The 6000-nt window shown below is 39.8% G+C and overlaps 1 protein-coding gene and 1 long non-coding RNA gene across 2 annotated transcripts in view; both read right to left on the bottom strand.

The window, feature by feature from the left end:
• LOC133544212 (uncharacterized) overlaps positions 1-4425 on the bottom strand; it is a 35023-nt gene extending 30598 nt beyond the window's left edge. Inside the window, exon 1 of the long non-coding RNA XR_009804605.1 lies at positions 4269-4425. This is a non-coding gene — a long non-coding RNA (uncharacterized LOC133544212). The remainder of the gene's footprint in view (positions 1-4268) is intronic.
• LOC133544058 (neural cell adhesion molecule 2-like) overlaps positions 1-6000 on the bottom strand; it is a 744172-nt gene that overhangs the window by 502490 nt on the left and 235682 nt on the right. The window lies entirely within an intron of this gene.

The raw sequence follows: 6000 nt of genomic DNA, 5'->3' as shown, positions 1-6000 counted from the left end.
TCAATCATGAATGTATTAACGCGGACCCTGACTTAAAGGCCTACTGAAACCCACTACTACCGACCACGCAGTCTGATAGTTTATATATCAATGATGAAATATTAACATTGCAACACATGCCAATACGGCCTTTTTAGTTTACTAAATTGCAATTTTAAATTTCGCGCAAAGCATCCTGTTGAAAACGTCGGTATGATGACGGACGTTATTTTCCAGCCCGATCCCAGCTATAAGCAGTCTGATTTAATCGCATAATTACACAGTATTCTGGACTTCCGTGTTGCTGAATCTTTTGCAATTTGTTCAATTAATAATGGAGACGTCAAAGAAGAAAGATGTAGGTGGGAAGCGGTGTATTGCAGCTGCCTTTAGCAACACAAACACAGCCGGTGTTTCCTTGATTACGTTCCCGAAGGTGAAGCTTTACTATGGAACAGAGCGGTCAAGCGAACATGGTTCGTTTCGGTGAGAAAAATGAGGTAATAAGTTGGCTCCTACTGTAGACATGAGCGGAGCTTGCGTCGTTCCTTGTGCAAAAACACGCCATCATACCGATGTTTTCAACAGGATACTTTGGGGCGGAAAATCGTAGTGGGTAGAGCGGCCGTGCCAGACACCTGAGGGTTGCAGGTTCGCTTCCCACCTATTAACATCCAAATCGCTGCCGTTGTGTCCTTGGACACAACACTTCACCCTTTGCCCCCGGTGCCGCTCACACTGGTGAATGAATGAGGAATGAATGATTGGTGGTGGTCGGAGGGGCCGTAGGCGCAAACTGGCAGCCACACTTCCGTCAGTCTACCCCAGGGCAGCTGTATTTACTGATGTAGCTTACCACCACCAGGTTTGAATGAATGATGGGTTCCACTTCTCTGTGAGCGCTTTGAGTATCCAACAATAGAAAAGCGCGATATAAATCTAATCCATAATTCTTATTATTAAAAAGAGGCAGCTGCGACTTTCTTGCCTCCTCCATGGCTTCCTTCAGAGACACTGGCGGTCTCCACACCCGTGGCGACACCTCTCCGACATTCAGGTACAACAGTATAATCTCACTACAACACTAGTAACACAATCCTAGTAAATGTGTCTAATAACATCTGAATCGCTCCCACTGCCCTGTCTTTTTTCCCCCCTTTTCTAGTCCTTCACTCTCACTTTCCTCATCCATAAAATCTTTCATCCTCGCTCAAATTAATGGGGATATCGTCGCTTTCTCGGTCCTAATCGCTCTTTTAAAGGCTTTTTTATTAGCGACCAAAAGTTGCGAACTTTAACGTCGATGTTCTCTACTAAATCCTTTCAGCAAAAATATGGCAATATCGCGAAATGATCAAGTATGACACATATAATGGACCTGCTATCCCCGTTTAAATAAGAAAATCTCTTTTCAGTAGGCCTTTAAAACTCATTTTATACGCTAGCCTTTTAAATAGACCCCCCTTTTAGACCAGTTGATCTGCCATCTCTTTTCTGCTCTGCCCCTCTTTCCTTAGTGGAGAGGTTATTAGGTGACTACAGATGATTCGCTAGCTGTTCAATGACGGGACTCGGGGTGGACCACTCATCTGTGCATCAGTTGGGGATGTCTCTGCGCTGCTGACTTGTTTCCACTCAAGATGATCCCCTGCTGGCCCCACTATGGACTGAAATCTCACACTATTAACTAAATCCATTATGGACTGAAATATCACACTATTAACTAAATCCATTATGGACTGGACTCTCACACTATTAACTAGATCCACTATGGACTGAAATCTCACAATATTAACTAACTCCACCATGGACTGGACTCTCACACTATTAACTAGATCCACTATGGACTGAAATCTCACAATATTAACTAACTCCACCATGGACTGGACTCTCACACTATTAACTAGATCCACTATGGACTGAAATCTCACACTATTAACTAACTCCACTATGGACTGGACTCTCACACTATTAACTAGATCCACTATGGACTGAAATCTCACACTATTAACTAACTCCACTATGGACTGGACTCTCACACTATTAACTAGATCCACTATGGACTGAAATCTCACACTATTAACTAACTCCACTATGGACTGGACTCTCACACTATTAACTAGATTCACTATGGACTGGACTCTCACACTACTAACTAACTCCACTATGGACTGGACTCTCACAATATTAACTAACTCCACTATGGACTGGACTCTCACTATTAACTAAATCCACTTTGGACTGGACTCTCACACTATTAACTACATCCACTTTGGACTGGACTTTCACACTATTAACTAACTCCACTATGGACTGGACTCTCACACTATTAACTAACTCCACTATGGACTGGACTCTCACAATATTAACTAACTCCACTATGGACTGAAATCTCACACTATTAACTAAATCCACTATGGACTGGACTCTCACACTATTAACTAAATCCACTATGGACTGAAATATCACACTATTAACTAAATCCATTATGGACTGGACTCTCACACTATTAACTAGATCCACTATGGACTGAAATCTCACACTATTAAATAACTCCACTATGGACTGGACTCTCACACTATTAACTAGATTCACTATGGACTGGACTCACACTATTAACTAAATCCACTTTGGACTGGACTCTCACACTATTAACTAACTCCACTATGGACTGGACTCTCACACTATTAACTAACTCCACTATGGACTGAAATCTCACACTATTAACTAAATCCACTCTAGACTGGACTCTCACACTATTAACTAACTCCACTATGGACTGGACTCTCACACTATTAACTAAATCCACTTTGGACTGGACTCTCACACTATTAACTAAATCCACTATGGACTGAAATCTCACACTATTAACTAAATCCACTATGGACTGGACTCCCACACTATTAACACGATCCACTAAGGACTGGACTCTCACACTATTAACTAGATCCACTATGGACTGAAATCTCACACTATTAACTAACTCCACTATGGACTGGACCCTCACACTATTAACTAAATCCACTTTGGACTGGACTCTCACACTATTAACTAACTCCACTATGGACTGGACTCTCACACTATTAACTAACTCCACTATGGACTGGACTCTCACAATATTAACTAACTCCACTATGGACTGAAATCTCACACTATTAACTAAATCCACTATGGACTGGACTCTCACACTATTAACTAACTCCACTATGAACTGGACTATCACACTATTAACTAGATGCACTATGGACTGAAATCTCACACTATTAACTAACTCCACTATGGACTGAAATCTCACACTATTAACTAGATCCACTATGGACTAGACTCTCACACTATTAACTACATCCACTATGGACTGAAATATCACACTATTAACTAAATCCACTATGGACTGGACTCTCACACTATTAACTAGATCCACTATGGACTGAAATCTCACACTGTTAACTAAACATCTTCACAACAAAAAATGACACACCGGCTGTGTTTTGGTTGCTAAAGGCAGCTGCAATCCACAGTTTTCCACCAACAGCATTCTTCTTTGACGTCTCCATTAATAATTGGACAAATTGCAAAAGATTCAGCAACACAAATGTCCAAATTACTGTGTAATTATGCGATGAAAAGAGACGACTTATAGTAAGTGGTGCCGGGCTGATATATCCGCTACAACCCGAGGCGTCATCATTTCAACAATAAACTCCGCAGGAAATTTAAAATTGCAATTTAGTAAACTAAACCGGCCGTATCGGCATGTGTTGCAATGTTAATATTTCATCATTGATATGTAAACTATCAGACTGCGTGGTCGGTAGTAGTGGGTTTCAGTAGGCCTTTAATTTTTGACTCTTTTATTATGTGAAACAGACCACGCCACTAAAAACTATATTTTAAAAAAATTATGTGAAAAGAATGAGTGGGTGCTCGAGCCCCAAAACACCCACGAGATCGGCGCCAATACTGCCACCCTCCTCAAATTAGCTTATATGCAAGTGAAAGCGATACAGACTCCTTCAGGCCATGACATAGGTGTCATTCAACCAGTTGTATGTCAAAGTGTCATCCCAAAAGTTATGAAAATATTTTATAAAAGTTGAAAAGTTACTCTGTGCTGCTTTATATTCATTATGACCATGGACTTAAAATCATTGTTTTATTCCATGGCCTTCCTGCCCTGACATTTGGCCTTTGTGACCTCAAAAGGTTGACGACACCAAAGCCCAAGTGGCCTTTCTCTTAGAATGACAACACTAAAAACCTGGCAATCACAAGTTTTAACAAATGCAAACCTTTAGTAGATCTTGGGTTGCTTTTTTTTTCTCTCCAAAAGATGGTGTCCGTTCAAATCCGGAAAAAGCCACACGCACAAACAAATTCAGATGGATGAAAGTGTGTGGAACATATAAACAAAGCACATTTTTTCTGTAAATCCCAATCAACACGGAATTGAGATCACATGTTGGAGTGGCTGGCCACTCCCTGTCCACACCCCCATTTTAAACATGTTTAAACAAATCATGTTTAAATAAGTCATGCCTGAGACCCCCCACTCTGCACAGAAAACACAACACAAAAGACAAAGATCATGAGCAAGAGAGCAGAAATTAAGGGATTCACTGACAACAGTTTGGAGGTGCTTTTTGCTGAAGTGAAGGTAAAAAGGGTTGAATGGGATAAAAAAAATATATATATTTATATATATATAAATATGTATATATATACATATATATATATATATATAAATGTATTTATTTATTTATATTTTTTAATATGTGCTGTGCAGCCACTCAGGCAAATGGTATTGTTGATGTAAATCAGTGGTCCCCAACCACCGGGTCACAGGAGAAATTTTTATTCATTTTTATTTAAAAAAAAAAAAAAAAATATATATATATATATATATATATATATATTTATTATTATTATTTTTTTTTGTATTAAATCAACATAAAAAACACAATATACACTTACAATTAGTGCACCAACCACAAAAACGTCCCTTTTTCATGAAAAAAAAAAAAAAAGGATACATACATATACATATATATATATATATATATATATATATCATTATATATATATATATATATATATATATACATATATATATATATACCTAAGGGACGGTGTGGCGCAGTGGAAGAGTGGCCGTGCGCAACCCGAGGGTCCCTGGTTCAATCCCCGCCTAGTACCAACCTCGTCACCTTCGTTGTGTCCTGAGCAAGACACTTCACCCTTGCTCCTGATGGGTGCTGGTTAGCGCCTTGCATGGCAGCTCCCACCATCAGTGAGTGGAAGTAGTGTCAAAGCGCTTTGAGTACCTTGAAGCTAGAAAAGCGCTATACAAGTACAACCCATTTATTATTTATATCTATATACGCATCTAGGGTTTCATATATATATATATATATATATATATACACTACACTAATACCGGTATACCATACAACCTTAATATAAAGCTGTGGTCGCTCACCAATCACCAAAACAGTCACTGTCCAAAGCCTTGCATCACTTGGGAGTCGAGATACCATATCTGCGTAAACACGCCAAATAGGAATGCCCTGTGCTTCGCAAAGCAAGCGCAGGATGGATCAAACGACCGTAACAAAAGCACATCAAAAGTTACCGGTATGGTGGTATTGTCTCTAATTTCTAAAATACACCAGAATTAACAATAGTACCAATATATCGCCCAGCCCTAGTTGGTGAACAACAAGGTACTGATTGGAGACCCCTGATCTAGGTGCGTTCTACAAGGGAAGCTCATTGTGTGCGCTTATTGGTGTGTTTGTAGAACGCATATTGTACTTCCTCTGGCTGCAAATAACGAGGACACTACACTTCACAGTCCACTTTATTAAACGTTATTTGTGCCGAGTCTGACGTATCCCCTAAGCATGTGTCAGAAGACAATGCATGCCTTCATTTATATCCCTGCAAGACACACCAGAAATTCAGCTTGTCCCTCATTATTTCCCACGGCCGAGCGCCGAAGGCTGAAAAGAAACAAGCACTCCT

Source organism: Nerophis ophidion, linkage group LG27 (genome assembly GCF_033978795.1).
Source record: "Nerophis ophidion isolate RoL-2023_Sa linkage group LG27, RoL_Noph_v1.0, whole genome shotgun sequence".
NCBI lineage: Eukaryota > Metazoa > Chordata > Actinopteri > Syngnathiformes > Syngnathidae > Nerophis > Nerophis ophidion.
This window is presented reverse-complemented; position numbering and strand designations above follow the sequence as displayed.